Below are 16380 nucleotides of genomic sequence, written 5' to 3'. Positions count from 1 at the left end.
CTGCCCCACCATTTAATAAGATCATGGCTGATCTTCTAACCTAAGTCCATTTACCTGCCCTATCCCCACATCCCTTAATCCCTCTATCCTTTAGAAATCTATCAACCTCAGCCTTGAATATGTTCAAGGACTGAGCATCCACAGCCTTCTGGGGAAGAGAATTCCACAAATTCACTACCTTCTGAGTGAAGAAATGTTTCCTCAACTCAGTTTGAAAAGGCTGACACTTAATCTTGAGACTATGACCCCTAGTTTTAGATTCTCCAACCAGGGTAACCAGTCTCACGGCATCTACCCTGTGAAGACCCTTAAGAATCTTATAAGTTTCTATAAGATCACCGCTAATTCTTTCATATTCTAGAGAATATAGGCCTAGTTTACTCAACCTATCCTCATAGGTCAACCCCCTCATCCCAGGAACCAACCTAGTGAATCTACGCTGCACAACCTCTAAGGCAAGTATGTCCTTTCTTTAATAAGGAAACTAAAATTGCACACAATATTCTAGGTGCGGTCTCACCAAGGCCTTATACAACTGCAGCAAGACTTCCCTACTCTTGTACTCTAACCCTTTTGCAACGAACACCAACATGGCATTAGCCTTCCTAGTTGTTTGCTGTACCTGCATACTAACTTTTTGTGACTGGTGTACAAGGACATCCAAAACTCTCTGAACACTAACACTACCTAGTCTTTCTCCCTCTAGAAAATAATCTGCTTTTCTATTTTTACTACCTAGGTGAATAACTTCACACTTCCCCACGTTATACTCCATCTGCCACCTTCTTGCCCACTCACCCAGACTATCTATTTCCCTTGACATTCTTTGTGTGTCATTCTCACAGCTTATTCTCCCACCTATATTTTTACTGTCCGCGAATTTAGATATGCTAAGTTCTATTTCCTCATCTAAGTCATTGATATAGACTGTAAATAATTAAGGCCCAAGCACTGATCTTCGTGGCACTCCACTAGTCACATTCTGCCAATCTGAGAAGGACCCGTTTATCCTACTCTCTGTTTTCTTCCCGTTAGCCACTCTCCAATCCATGCTAATATATTACATTTAATTCCATGGGCTCTAATCTTATGCAACAGCCTTTTATGTGGCACCTTGTCAAATACCTTCTGAAAAAAATCCAAATACACCACAGATACTGGTTTCCCCCCTATCTAACCTGCTTGTTACATCCTCAAAAAACTCTATAAGATTTGTTGAACATGATTTCCCTTTCGTAAAGCCACGTTGACTCTGCCTAATCATGTTATGATTTTCTAAGTATCCCACAATGATGTCCCTAATTAAGAACTCTAGAATTTTCCCTTCCACTGATGTCAGCTGTGCAGCGCCTTGGGACGTCCTCCTGACGTGAAAGGCGCTTTATAAATGGAATCTTGTTGTTGTTGTTGTCAGACTAACTGGTCTATAGTTCCCCATTTTTTATCTCCCAGCCTTTTTAAATATCAGCGTTAAATACGCTTGTGACCTTCCAATCACTGGGAATCATTCCAGAATCCAGGGAATTTTGGAAGATCAAAAACAAAGCATCCACTATTTCTGCAGCCACCTCTTTTAAAACCCTAGGATGCTGGCCATCAGGTCCAGGGGATTTATTGTTTTTTATTCCTATCAGTTTCTCTAGTACTATTGCCTTACTGATGTTCATTTCTTTAAGTTCCTCACAAACAGGTTCCCCTCAATTTTTGGTAAGTTTTCAGTTTCCTCTAATGTGAAGACAGAAGCAAAATATTTGTTTAATGATTGCCATTTCTTTATTCCCCATTACAATTTCTCCTGTCTCTGCCTGCAATGAACCCACATTTACTTTTGATAGTCACTTTATATACTTGTACAAAATCTTACAATATGTCTTTATGTTCCTAGCTAGTTGATTCTCATATTCCATTTTCTCCCTCTTAATCAATTTCTTGGTTTTCCTTTGCTGATCTCTAAAGCCCTCCCAATCCTCAGGTTTACTGCTCTTTTTGGCAGTAATATAGGTCTCTTCTTTTAATTGTATACTTTCCCTAACTTCTCTAGTTAGCCAAGGTTGAACCACTTTTCCTGTGGTATTTTTATTTTTCAAGGGAATATGAGATCGCTGGGAATTATGTATTATATCTTTAAACGTTTGCCATTGCTGGTCTACCATCATATTTTTTAATCTAATTTACCAGTTTATTTTAGCCAAATTTTCTCTCATACTTGCAAATTTGGCTTAATTTAAATTTAAGGCTCTTGCTTCGGATTCAACTATATCACTCTCTAACTTAATGTTAAATTCCATCATGTTATGGCCACTCTGCCCTAGAGGAGCCTTGACTTCCAGATTGCTGATTAGCCCTATTTCATTACACAAAACAAAATCTAGGATAGCCTGTTCCCTGGTTGGTTCCTCAGCATATTGTTCTTGAAAACTCTAATGTACTCTATAAACTCATCCTCTAATTTACTTTTGCCAATTTGGTTTTCCCAGTCTATATGAAGATCGAAATCATCCACTATTAGTGTATTCCCCCTGCTACATGCTCCTCCAATTTCCTGATTAATACCCTACTGTAATTGCTGTTTTGGTTTCTATGAACTACTCCCACTATGTTTTCTGCCCCTTGTTGTTTCTTACTTCCAACCATACTGATTCTACATCCTGATTTTCTGATTTTAAATCCTTCCTCTCTACTGTTTTAATCTCATCCTATATTAGCAGGGCTACCACCCCCCCACCACCACCACCTCATTTTCCACATTCATCGATCATGTTTCCTATTCATCGAATACCCCGGAATGTTTAGCTCCCACCCTTGGTCTCCCTGTAATCATGTCTCAGTAATAGCCACTAGATCGTACCCATTTATGTCTGTATGTGCACTTACTTTGTCTATCTTGTTATGAATGCTTCGTGCATTCAGATAGAGGGCATTCAATTTTGACGTCTTACTATTTCCTCTATTCGTTAATGCCCTATTTCCTTTGTTGAGCGTCTTTGTCCCTACTTGACACACTCTTCTTTATCTCCCAAGTCGCTACTCTGCTCTACAGCCATGACTGTTCCTTGCAATGTCGGTTTACATTTAACTGTAGCTGTAAACCTCCCTCCCACTCTTACTAGTTTAAAGCTTTGCCTATCTCCCCATTTAATTGGGAGAAACAGACACATTCATAGACACAAAGAGAGAGGAGAGAGAGAGACGCACATACACGTTCCGACAGGCACTCATAAACACACACACATGGAAGAGACACACACATACACTCACAAACATACATACAGAGGTTGGAGAGACACAGACACACTCACAGAGACACACTCATAGACACACACACGCACACAGAGAGAGAGACACACAGACGCACTCACACTAACACTCACCAAAACACACAGAGAGAGACACACACACCATGTGGAGCGAAGCCCATTTCCCGCTTGTAACACACCGCACATGCGTGTCCAGAGCTGCTCCGCCCACAGTGACATCAAATAAACAGCGCAATGCCCGGGGCAGAAGCTTTATTTCAAGCGAGTTTGTAGCGGGGGGCTGTTCATGATGGATACCGCGAAAAATTGCAGCCACACTTTTCTATTGGCAATGATTAGACATTTCATACTCATTTTTAAAAAAAAGTCTTGATGCTATAATGGGAAGTCTGAATGGTGGGTATTCATGGAGTCCTGTGGCTCAGTGGTTAGAGCACTCACCTTGCAAGTGAGACACCTGAGTTCAATTCCAGGCAGGGCGAAACCTTGGGCAAGTTTCCTTGCTCCACACGTCTAATAATAATCCCTCCAAAACAAAACAATAATAAATTGTTCATTTTCAATCCACGACTGTGTGTGGGACACTGCTGTGCACAATTGGCTGCCGCGTTTTGCCCACAAATATACAGTCAATTCACTTTACAGCATATTCTGTGAAGTGCTTTGAGACGTCTAGAAGACGTGAAAAGCACAATATGAAATGCAAGGATTATTATCATTATTTATTATTATTATTGTGGAGTCCTGTAGCTCAGTGGTTAGAGCACTCGCTTTGCAAGCGAGAGACCTGAGTTCAATTCCAGGCAGGGCGAAACCTTGGGCAAGTTTCCTTACTCCACACGCCTAATAATAATCCCTCCAAAACCAAAAACAATAATTAAATTGGTCATTTTCAATCTATGACTGTTTGTGGGACATTGCTGTGCGCAATTGGCTGCCGCGTTCGCCCACAAATATACAGTCAACTCACTTTACAGTATATTCTGTGAAGCGCTTTGGGACGTCCTCCCGACGTGAAAAGCGCTATATCAAATGCAAGGATTATTATTATTATTATTATTCTGGAAGGATGACATCAGATTTGCCATCATATACAAATTGTTACCAACATGCTGCTATGGCCATGGCTATTATATACAATTGCATTATTGGCAGCATTCAATAAATAATACTTGCATTTGATATCGTGTCTTATCACTTCGTCGAGACATCTTCACAGGATATCACTATGAAGTGTAGCAACTGTATTCGTAGGCAAACTTGACAGCCAATTTGTGCACAGCAATGCCCCACAAACAGTCATGAAGTAAATGACCAATTTTATTGTGTCATGGCATTTTAAAACCCACCTGAACAAGCCGGCAGGATCTCATTTAACGACTCATTCAAAAGGCAGCACAGCACCTGTGTTCCAGATGCCTGGGAATACATTTATTAATTTTTACCATAAACGTACAACATTATGGAGTACTCGGACACATTGCAACAGATGAAACATTTTGTTTGAAATATTGAAAGCAAATACCATCCAACCCCTTAGTATAAAGTGCAAGTAGTCTCAGGAAGGGTGCAATAAATTTGCATCTATTTTTAAATTCTTCACACCTCGGTGGATAAAGTGTGACATTTGTTGAGAAAATGCAGGAACTTGTTTTTTGGGAGAATTAGAGGTCACTATTTTTGAACTGATTTAATGCAGAACATTTGTAGAGAGACTGACAACATTAGCGTTTAGTACACCACATGAAAACCATATTTAAATGTGTTTTGCTGGGCAGGGCGAAACGTTGGTCAAGTTTCCTTACTCCACACGCCTCTGTTTACCTAGTAGTAAGTAGGAGCCCAGTTGTCAGTCAATTAGCGGATCGCTTTTTGAAGGTAACATTCACTTTAAAAAATAATAACAATAATTTGGTCACTTAATCCATGACTGTTTGACAGACATTGCTGTGCGCAATTGGCTGCCGTATTTCAACAACAACAACTTGCACTTATATAGCGCTCGCCACGCAGGGTAGCGTCTCAGAGCGTTTAACAGTGGTGGAGCCTGACTCCGAGCCGGGGGTTGGTGGTGTAAGAGAAAAGTATTCAGGTGGGACTTGTAAGAGGGGAGAGAGGGGCAAGGTGGAGGGATTGAGGAACGGTGTTCCAGAGTTTTGAGACTTAGTGGCTGAAAATGCGACCTCTGATGGTGGGGTGGAGGGAGCGAGGGACAAGCAGGAGGCTGGTGCCAGGCGAGCGGAGACGCAGGGTGGTGGATTGGGAAGTGAACATGAGAGTGAGGATCTTGAAGTCGATCCGTTCAGTGATGGGGAGTCAGTGGAGCCTGGTCAGAGATGTGGGTACGAAGTTTGGTCCGGGTCATTATGTGGGCGACAGAGCATTGAATGAGCTGGATCTTGTGAATGGTCGAGCTGGGTAGACCAGTGAGGAGTAAGTTTGAGTAACCCAGCCGTGAGATGACAAACGCATGCAAGAGGGTTCGGCTGTATTTGGGGTACGGTCAGAGGTGGACAATGTGGTGGAGGTGGAAGAAGATGAGCTTTGTCAGGGAGGGACTGGATGTGGGGCAGAAAGAACAGTTGGAGGTTGAACTGGACGCCTAGGTTGCGCACTGGTTCGGTGAGTCTGAGGGAGAACTCAGGGAGGTTGAGTAGTTTAGATCGGCAGGTGTGAAGATGTTGACAGGAGCAAAGGAGTATGGCTTCCGTCTTGTCCATATTCAGCTATAGGAAATTTACACTCATCCAGGCCCTGATGTCTGCCAGACAAGCTGATAAAACATCAGCAGACTTTGATTTGGTACTGGAGGAGGCAAAGTAGATTTGTATGTCATCTGCATACATGTGGAAGTATACCCCATTTCTGCGGATGACATCACCCAGAGGGAGCACATAGATAAGGAAATGAAGAGGGCCAAGGATGGAGCCCTGGTATACCCCGCAGATGACCTATTTTCACCTACAAATATACAGTCAATTCACTTTACAGTATATTCTGTGAAGCGCTTTGAGATGTCTCAAAGACGCTTTATCAAATGCAAGAATTATTATTTTTATTAACAGCTAGATGGGTTAAAAGGAAGGATGGTCAAGTTCAAAATGCTCAACTCATTAAAGAAACAATTCAATGACATAAATAGTAGGCTGCAAGGCTGCAAGGATTATTATTATCATTGGTGAACCACATGTGAATATTTGCATTTACGTATGATCTTAATTATCAGATTAAACAAATCAAAAAGATTAGTTGTTAATTAAGGTTTCAGTCCTTGTTAATTGGATGCGTCTACACAAGCTACAAACTATCCAGAAATCTACAGCCCAGATTCTCTGGTGGCTAGAGAACCAGTGAAGCCAGGCAAGGATGCGGGTGATAGGCTACGGAGCCTGTTGCAGGAGAGGACATGAGCTGCAGAGTTTTCAATGGTCTGCAGCTTGTGGATTGAAGAGTTAGGAAGTTCAATAAGCAGACAGTTGGCATAATGGAACCTGGACATGACAAATGATGGATAAAGGTCTCGGCAGCCTGAGGGAAGAGGTGGTAGCCACTCACTTCCTCAACAACAACAACAACAAGATTTCATTTATAGAGCGCCTTTCACGTCGGGAGGACAACCCAAGGCACTGGATAGTTGGGTCGGGACCCGAGCAGGGGGGAAATGGTCAGGATGAGGGGAGGGAAGGGAGGGAGCGAGGAGTGGGTAGAGAGTCGAGAGGGGAGCTGAAGGCACGGTCGAAGAGAAAGGTCTAGAGACCAGCCTTGAAGGAGGAAAGGGAGGAAGCAAGGCGATGGCACTGGGGGATGGAGTTTCAGAGCCTAGGGGCTGAGAGGCTGAAGGCCCGGCTACCGATGGTAGGGCGGTTAGGGCGGGGGATGTGGAGCAGACTGGAACCAGAGGAACGGCGGGTACGGGCAGGTAAGTAGGGGGATAATAGGTCGGAGAGGTAGGAAGGAGCAAGGCCGTGAATGGCCTTGTAGGTGAGGATTAGGATCTTGAATTCTATCCTCTGGGGGAGGCGAGCGAGGGTGGGAGTGATGTGGTCGCGCTTCACACTCCCAGGTTGGGTGCCTATCCAGTCCAGTGAAGCACTTTAAGATGTCATCTCGACGTGAAAGATGCTGCATAAATGCAAATTATATTGTATATTAATATTTACGTGAAATATTCATGTGTCAGCCAGTCTCAGTTGGAAGCACTCCTGTCTGTAAGTCAAAAGGTTGTGGGTTCAAGCCCCAAGTTGAGCTTTTGAATTCATAGTTTAGGTTGCCACTCCAGTGTAATGCTGGGGTGGTGCTGCATTATCAGAGATGTCCACTTTCAGATTAAACGTTAAACCAAGGTCATGTCTGCCTCCTCAGATGGTACTGTTCAAAAAGAAAAGAGACATTTTGACAGCATGATGAGGCAAAATATCATATACAAGGATCATTACAGTATTGTTACCATGGTCAGGAAAATAATAATTGCCTGTAAGAAATTAAACTAATTTTTTAGTAAACTGGCATCAGAATTAAGACTACATTTAAGAAGTTGCCAAATGCTGGATCCTCTAAAATAGTGTAAATTTAAACCTAGGGGAATTTCTACCCCAAAATGCTAAATGTAAATTAGCACCTCATAGATTTGGCTTCACCACACCAAGATCTACCGCTGCGCTCTTACCTCCGCCAAATCCTCCTTCTACTCCAAGGTTACCTTGGAGGCAGAGGACAACCCCAGGCTTCTCTTTTCTACCACAAACCGTCTTCTCCGTCTGCCTTCCCATGCCTCGCCCATCCTCTCCTCAAACTCCAACTGTGAGTTGATGCTGGACATCCTCGAATCCAAAATCGAGGGGATACGTTCAGCCACCTCTGCCCCGTCCAACGCCACCCACACATCACCTCTCCCTAATGACCCATCCCCCCACCCATTCCCCCTTATACTCTTTCGACCCTATCTCTCCCTCCTCCCTCACCGCCATCGTTCGCAAACTCAAACCCACCACCTGCTCCCTTGATGCCATCCCCACCTCTCTCCTCATCTCCCAGCTCTACCTACTGGCCCCCCTCCTGTCTCATATCATCAACCTCTCCTTGTCCACCAGTTCAGTTCCCACCCGCCAAAAAACAGCTGTCATCACTCCCATTCTGAAAAAACCTTCCCTGGATCCATCCCTCCTCTCCATTCTGAAAATCTGTGATCAGGACTCCTTCTGCCTCCTTGTCCTCCTCGACCTCTCTGCTGCCTTCGACACTATCAACCACTCCATCCTCATGCACCACCTCTCCTCTCTCCTTAATCTTCGCAGACCTGCCCTTGCCTGGATCGAATCCTATCTCTCTCACCGTCTCCACTTTGTTGCCTCTAATGGTTTCTCCTCCAGCCCCCGCACTGTCACGTCTGGCGTCCCCCAGGGCTCTGTCCTTGGCCATCTCCTCTTTAATATCTTGGTGACATCATCCGCAGACATGGGGTCAACTTCCATATGTATGCGGATGACACAGCTCTATCTTTCTGACTCCACCCTCAACTCCAGGACCACTGCTGTCCTGACAGACTGCCTGTAGGATATCAAGTCCTGGATGAGGGCAAATTTCCTACAGTTGAATGTGAACAAGACTGAGGCCCTCCTGATTGGCTCACGCCAACGCCTCAGCACCTCAGGCTCTGGCAACATCAACCTCCATAGTTGCATACTACAACTCACCAAGCCAGTCAGGAACCTCGGTGTCTTGTTTGCCCCTCAACTGTCTGTTCTTCCCCACATCCAAGCCATGACCCACTCTGCCTTCCATCACCTCCGTAACATCACCCGACTCTGCCACAACCTCACCCCTCAGGCCACTGAAACTTTTATTCATGACTTCATCACCTCCAGGCTCGTCTATGCAAATGCCCTGCTTGTCGGCCTTGCCAACCCCGCCCTCCACAGTCTGCAGGTAATCCAGAACTCTGCAGACCCTCTCCCGCACCAAACTCTGTGACCCTATCTCCTCCATTATCGCCCGACTCTATTGGCTCCCTATCCTTCAGAGGATCCAGTTCAACATCCTGGTCCTCACATACAAAGCCCTCCATGGCCTCGCCTCACCATCTCTCTGTGACCTCCTAACCCCCTACCAACACGCCTGCTCCCTCTGCTCAGCCGGCTCTGGCCTGTCCCCCGACCCACCATTGGCGGGAGAGCTTTCAGCCACTCTGCCCCCAACCTCTGGAATTCCATCCCCCAATCACTCCGCGTCGCCCCCTCCTTAGCCTCCTTCAAGTCCCTCCTCTAAACCCTCCTCTTCGTCCATGTCATCGGTCACCCCTCCTTTCCCTTAATAATAATAATAATAATAATCCTTGCATTTGATATAGCGCTTTTCACGTCGGGAGGACGTCCCAAAGCGCTTCACAGAACACACTGTAAAGTGAAGTGACTGTATATTTGTGGGCGAACGCGGCAGCCAATTGCGCACAGCAATGTCCCACAAACAGTCGCGGATTGAAAATGACCAATTTATTATTGTTTTTGGTTTTGGAGGGATTATTATTAGGCTCTGTGTGGAGTAAGGAAACTTGCCCAAGGTTTCGCCCTCTGCCTGGAATTGAACTCAGGTCTCTCACTTGCAAAGCGAGTGCTCTAACCACTGAGCTACAGGACTCCACACTTCTCCCTGCCTGACCCCAGCTCGAAATGCTGTACACTGTCCAGGGCCTTGGGATGTCCTCCCGGCGTGAAAGGCATTGTACAAATGTAACCTTGTTGTTGTTATCATTCTAGTTGTTACTATGTTATCATGAGGGAAATACCCACTCAGCAGTTTATCACCATGAAAGAGGACATTATTATCACCTCATGCACAAGAGCAGCTTAACACACAAGGGTTCAGAATTTTAACTTCCCCAAACTCTGTACATTTCTGTGTTGATAAATGTCTTTTTTAAATAATGCATATTGTCTAAGAAATTATGTGTATATTCTAGCTGCAGCCATATTAAACATACTTCAACATTTGAAACTATGCTTGAATTATGTTCTGCTTTAATATTTATCCCCAGTGAGGGTTCCTTTAGTTGTTATTGTTCAGGAATACCCAGAACTCAAAAATATGTGCAAGTACCATAGCTTAAGACAATGATCACATTTAACATCTATTAGTGATATTTCATTTTAGTAAAATAATTTTTGATCAGTACATTCTTCAATTATCATTTCTGAATGCTCTTCCTATCAGTATAAGATCAGCGAATGGTGCTAATATGGTGTCATCAATGTAATATCTTAGGCCAGCCATACTGTTCCTACAGTAATTCACTTTAACAGTCACAACATTAGGTCATTGGTTCTAATGATGCATTGAAGACAGAGACTGTGGATGTATTCCTGATTGGAATACAGCTGACTATTCTTCCTTAATCTAGATGACCACAAAGAATAGGAGCCTGATGAGTTGAATGGAGCTACTCAGTGATTGACCAGCATCTCCTGGACATTCTCTGATGTGGCAGAATTTCCCATTGTAGTAGACCAAATTTTGTTGTCATTGGCTAATGAGAACTATTACTCAATGGGGATAATGCTATAGCTGGAGTTACAAATCAGCCCCCAATGAGATTGGCTTTCACAGTGCATAGTACCAATCAGTACTGAAGGAAAAGGCTGCCAATGAGACTTCAAAGCTGAAGCAAGAAATAGAATAAAACGGATTGGGAATGCAGTGCACTTTCTGTAGGCTCTGACTGATTTTCCATAGTTTCTGAACACAAATGCTGAATGAGAGAACATATTCAGTTAAGTCTGATATCTCTATACAAACAGCCATAACACACAATTAATTCATTCGGAAAAATAATATCGTAAGGTTACCATACTAACAACATTTAGGGCAGTTCAATGATTATTATTTTTATTACACACAAACAACAAATGGACAATGAGTTTTACATATTCAGTTGAATATGGTATTATTTGTATTATAAAAGTAAAAATAAGTTGAACGTATTAACACATTAATAAATAAAAAGATAAATAATAATCTTTGTGTTTGGTAAAGTGCCGATAATGTTGAGAACATCTTAAAGTGCTTCATAAGGTTTCTGAACTGACTATATCTGTGTTCAGCTCCTGTGTAATAATGAAAGAATACTAAATATAGTCCTTTTACAGTTGAATTGGCAGAATAGAGTCACTTCATAGAATCATACAATCATAGAATTATACAGCACAGAAGGAGGCCATTCGGCCCATCAGGTCTGTGCCAGCTCTTTGAAAAGAGCTATTCAAATCAATCACACTATCCCGCTCTCTCCCCATGGCCCTGCAAACTTGTCCTCCCCAAATAATTATCTACTTCTCTCTTAAAAGCTGTTATCGAATCGCTTCCACCACCCTTTCAGGCAACGAATTCCAGATCCGAACAACTCGATGTGTAAAAAAGTTCTGCTCACCTCCCCACTGTTTCTTTTAACAACTATTTTAAATCGGTGCCCTCAGGTTACCGACCCACCCGCCAGTGGAAATAGTTTCTCCTTGTTTACCCTATCGAATCCTCTCATAATTTTGAAAATGTCTATTAAGTCTCCTCTTAACCTTCTCTGCTCCAAGGAAAATAATCCTAGCTTCTCTAGCCTCTCCTGATTACATTTGTATTTGCACTTGCATTTGATACAGAGCATTTCATGTCAGGCAGACATCTCAAAGCTCTTCACGGGATAGGCTGTAAAGTGCAGTAATTGAATTGAGACTATTTGTATGGAAAAGCTTTTTTGTAAAAAAAGGAAATATATATAATGTTCTGCAACTGGATAGTGAGCAAGTAGCTCTGAGTACTTAGAAATGTAAGATAGTGCATGCCGATAACAAATATGATGAATGATCATTCATTGGTTGAACTTTGCCTCTAAAACACATCACCGCACTTGAATGTCGAATACTCACAGTTTGCAGCAAATCTTGGTTTGATAAGGTTCTATAAAATGAAAGTTATTTATTTAAAGCTACATGTAAATATTTTAGTTCACTTTTCACACATGAAAAGAATAAAGTTGAGAAATAAAAACAACATTTTACAATAATAAAATACCTTCCTCAAAGAGAGAACATCTCAAAGCACTTCACAATGACCAAGTGAGCCATGTGCTGTCTGTCAGATGCACGGTCTTTGGATTTTACCAATCGTAGGGAACTTGCAGGAATAGAAATAGCTTGGGTTAATTCAATGTAGTTGAACAAAATTACTTTAAAAAAGACTTTCAGGAAACAAAAGTAAATTGCGGCCTAACTTCACAGTCTGAACTTTTAGCTCACTAAAAGCTTTCAGGGAAACATAATGGCTCCTGGTGAATGAGGTTAATATACGTAACATAATGGGAGATTTGTGGAACCAGCATGTATTTAGCTGATGAGGTTTTCAGTGCTGAAGCACAGCACTATAATGTCAGCCTTCAAAGGTCACTAGTTTATAGACTGTCTGTATTCCTCAGATTATTTTTACCTCTCGATTGTGAAGGTATATGATATTTTAGCATCTCTACTACATGTAACTAATAAACTTAAAAATATATTAAGTTTGTAAATTTTTTTATTTGAATAATGAATGAATACCAAACCTTGTACATTCTATCATTCTGTTTGTTTAGCACATCAAATACACAAAAATACTTCAACTTTACTTCAGCATTTGACATAAATCGAAATAAAATGCATGTCAATGAGAATTAAGACTGGTAGCTATAGGCCAGCTAGCCTATGTCAATTGTGGGTATACTTTGGGAGGTAATTATAAGGGACCAGGTTAGTGATTACTTAGATAGGCATGAGTTAATTAGGGACAGTCAGCGCAGATTTGTGAAGGGCAGATCATGTTTAACTAATTTAATAGAGTTCTTTGAAGAAGTAACTGAAAATGTAGATCAAGGCAATGCTATAGATGTAGTATATTTGGATTTCCAAAGGCATTTGAAAAGATGCCGCACTGGACAGGTGGAGAAGCTCGCGGCACAGGGAATAAGTGGAAATGTGAAGGTTAGATGTGTGTGTGGGGGGGGGGGGGGGTTAAAAAACAGAAAGCAGAGATTAGGGCTAAGAGGTTGTTTTTCCAGTTGGAGGAAGATAGTTAGTGGTGTGCCATGTATATATCAATGACCTTGACTTTAGTCATTGCAGATATTTGCCTTACCCCAACTTCGCAACATCGCCCGGCTCTGCCACTGCCTCACCCCTTAGGCTGCGGAAACCCTCATCCACACACTCATCATTGCAGGTGGTAAAGGCTGTAAAGAAAGTTATTAGCATGATGGGCTTTAAACACAAGGCATAAAGTACAAAATCAAAGCAATAATGCTAAATTTGTACAAATTATTGATTAGTAATTATCATTAGTTATTATCATTAGTAATTATAATTAGTAATTATTATCACTTTAAGACATTTCAACTGCGTGATAAGGCACTATAACAAATGCAAGGATAATTATTATTATTGTTATTATTTTTGGGCCACAACTGAAGTACTGCATCCAGTTTTGGGCACCTCACTTCAGGAAAGATGTCCAAAGGTTTATGAGAATGATTCCAGGGCTGAAAGGCTACAGTTATGAGGAGAGATAGGAGATATTGGATTTGTTTTCATTGGAGCAGAGAACGTTAAGGGGTGACTTGATCGAAGTGTACAAAATTGTGAGGGGTTTTGACAGGGTAAATAGGGAGAAGTTATTTCCATTGACAGTGACTAGGGGATAGAGTTATAATGTCGCGACAAGAACAGCAAAAGGAGAACTTAGAAAGATTTTTTTCACCCAGAAAGTTGTTGGGATGTGCAAAGCCCTGACAAGTAGAGGTGGAATCCATTGTTGCATTTAGGAGGGAAGTAATAATAGTCCTTGCATTTGATATAGCACCTTGTCGTGTCTTCAAGATATCTCAAATCACTTCACAGAATATACTGTGAAGTGAATTGATTGTATATTTTATGGGCGAAACATGGCCGCCAATTGCACACAGCAGTGTTCCACACAATCGTGGATTGAAATGACCAATTTTTTTAAGGAATTGTTACCCCCGGAATAGCGATTCGCCAATCGACTAACAATCGGGTTCCTACTTACTGCTAGGTAAACAGAGGCGTATGGAGTAAGGAAACTTTCCAACATTTCGCCTTGCCAGGAATCGAACCCAGGTCTTTCAATTGCAAGGCGAGTGCACTAACCACTGAACTACAGGACTCCATGTAGTAAACAATGGACAGCATATGAAAGAGAAGGGTTTGAAGAGGAATGCGGATAAGGTTGGGCAATGAGATGGAATCGATCTCTTTGCTTTGTGAGCCAATGTGCTCTTGATAGCCTGAATGGCCTTCTTCTAAGCAGTAGATTTCTATATTTCTACGTTTCCAGAATTCTTTACGTACTGCTTCTCCTGTTCGTCCAATGCAGTCCACCTCCAGCACTGTATTGGAACGTCAGCCTAGACTGTGGTTTCAAAGTCCTCACATTGGGCTTGAACCCACAACTTTCCGACTCAGAGGCAAGAATGCTCCCAAATGAGCTAGAATGACACATCATATAGTTTGCAACACTGTAATTTAGTTGTGGCAAGCCAACATGCTTTAATGTTAGTACTTTATTGTTGATAAGACAGCATGGTTTAGTGTTCAAAAATTATACTGTGGTCTGGGAATGCAAAAGGTCAGAGGAAGCAGGAAGCAGGAACGTAACGAGCCAAGTCAATAGCTTCTGCTACTTGTGTTAAAAGCATATGAGTCATGACATAAGAAAAAACAACGTGTTTGCTTTGGATTTGTGAAATAAAAGTTTTTATTTGTTGATGATGATTGACTGAAGTGAGAAGGAACCAAATATTTTCTTATTGCATCAGCAGCAAATAGTATTTGGTGCTGATGCAATAAGTATTTCCAAATAGTATATTGATATACTATTTGGATCGCTTTCTGGGGGTAATAATGCCTTCGAAAAATAATAAGAAGAATTTGGTCACTCAATCCATGCCTGTATGTAGGACACTGCTGTGAGCAATAGGCTGTCACGTTTCGGCCATAAAATATACAGTCAATTCATTTTACAGTATATTCTATGAAGCGCCTTGAAACGTTTCAATGACATCTCAAGGTGCTATATCAAATGTAAGGCGCTATATCAAATGCAAGGAATATTATTAGTATTATGATATAGTACCAGCTTCCATAACCTCACCTCATGACTGAGATGCCTAATTCTAGCTATAAATATAGTTGTCTTTGCTGTACCCTCTCAAGTGCCAAAATATCCTTATTGTAATACATCAACCAGACATTTAGTTGCATAATTCCAAGTGGGTCAGACCAGAATTGCACAAATTCAATATAACTTCTGGGTGACTTCTGCATATCATGGGGATGCTGTATTTGATCGGTTTACACTGCACGCATGGAACCATTACATTTCCAAATAAACTTTAGCTATTGCTATTTTTATACTGCTTTTAATGTTTATTCTGAGTTTCCTCACACCACTTTATATATTGTGACACTGCGCAAATTTATTGAGGCGATAGAATAGTTCACCTGATGTGCATTAAACCCAACCTTATAATAGCACACCTAAATCTACAAGTATGATAATTGCATTTCCCACACCATCAATCCTTACAGTGTTTCCAACTGTGGTTGCCAATTAAATGTAATTGTGGAAATCATACATGCTAAAAGCTGGATTGAGACTGCCCAAATTAATTTTGCTTTGCACCTTACAGCTAGCAAGGAGAGGTCTCATCAATCTCATCAATCTGGACTGATTCAAAGTCAGATTTCAGAAGGAAAGTTAAAGTTGCCGACCCAGAAACAACAACAATATCAATTTGCTATATGGTGTCTTTCATAGTCTCAAAATGCTTCACACAACTGAATATAGCACCCTGTTACGTTGTTGAATGTCTCAAAGCTCTTCACAGGATTTTTTACTGTGAATTGTAGCAGTGAATAATACAGGTTTGAGGAAGAAAACAGCAGTCAAAAATATCTGTACTAATTAAATAAATGATTGGAGGGGTGGTGAATTGATTTTTATGTAGATAAATCCAATCTAATACATATTGGACCAAAAATACAGTGGAATATGGATACAAAATAGAGGGCCCTCCATTTATATTGTACATATA

This window comes from Callorhinchus milii, unplaced genomic scaffold (assembly GCF_018977255.1).
Source record: "Callorhinchus milii isolate IMCB2004 unplaced genomic scaffold, IMCB_Cmil_1.0 Scaffold1, whole genome shotgun sequence".
NCBI lineage: Eukaryota > Metazoa > Chordata > Chondrichthyes > Chimaeriformes > Callorhinchidae > Callorhinchus > Callorhinchus milii.
Note: the sequence above shows the minus strand (reverse complement) of the source record.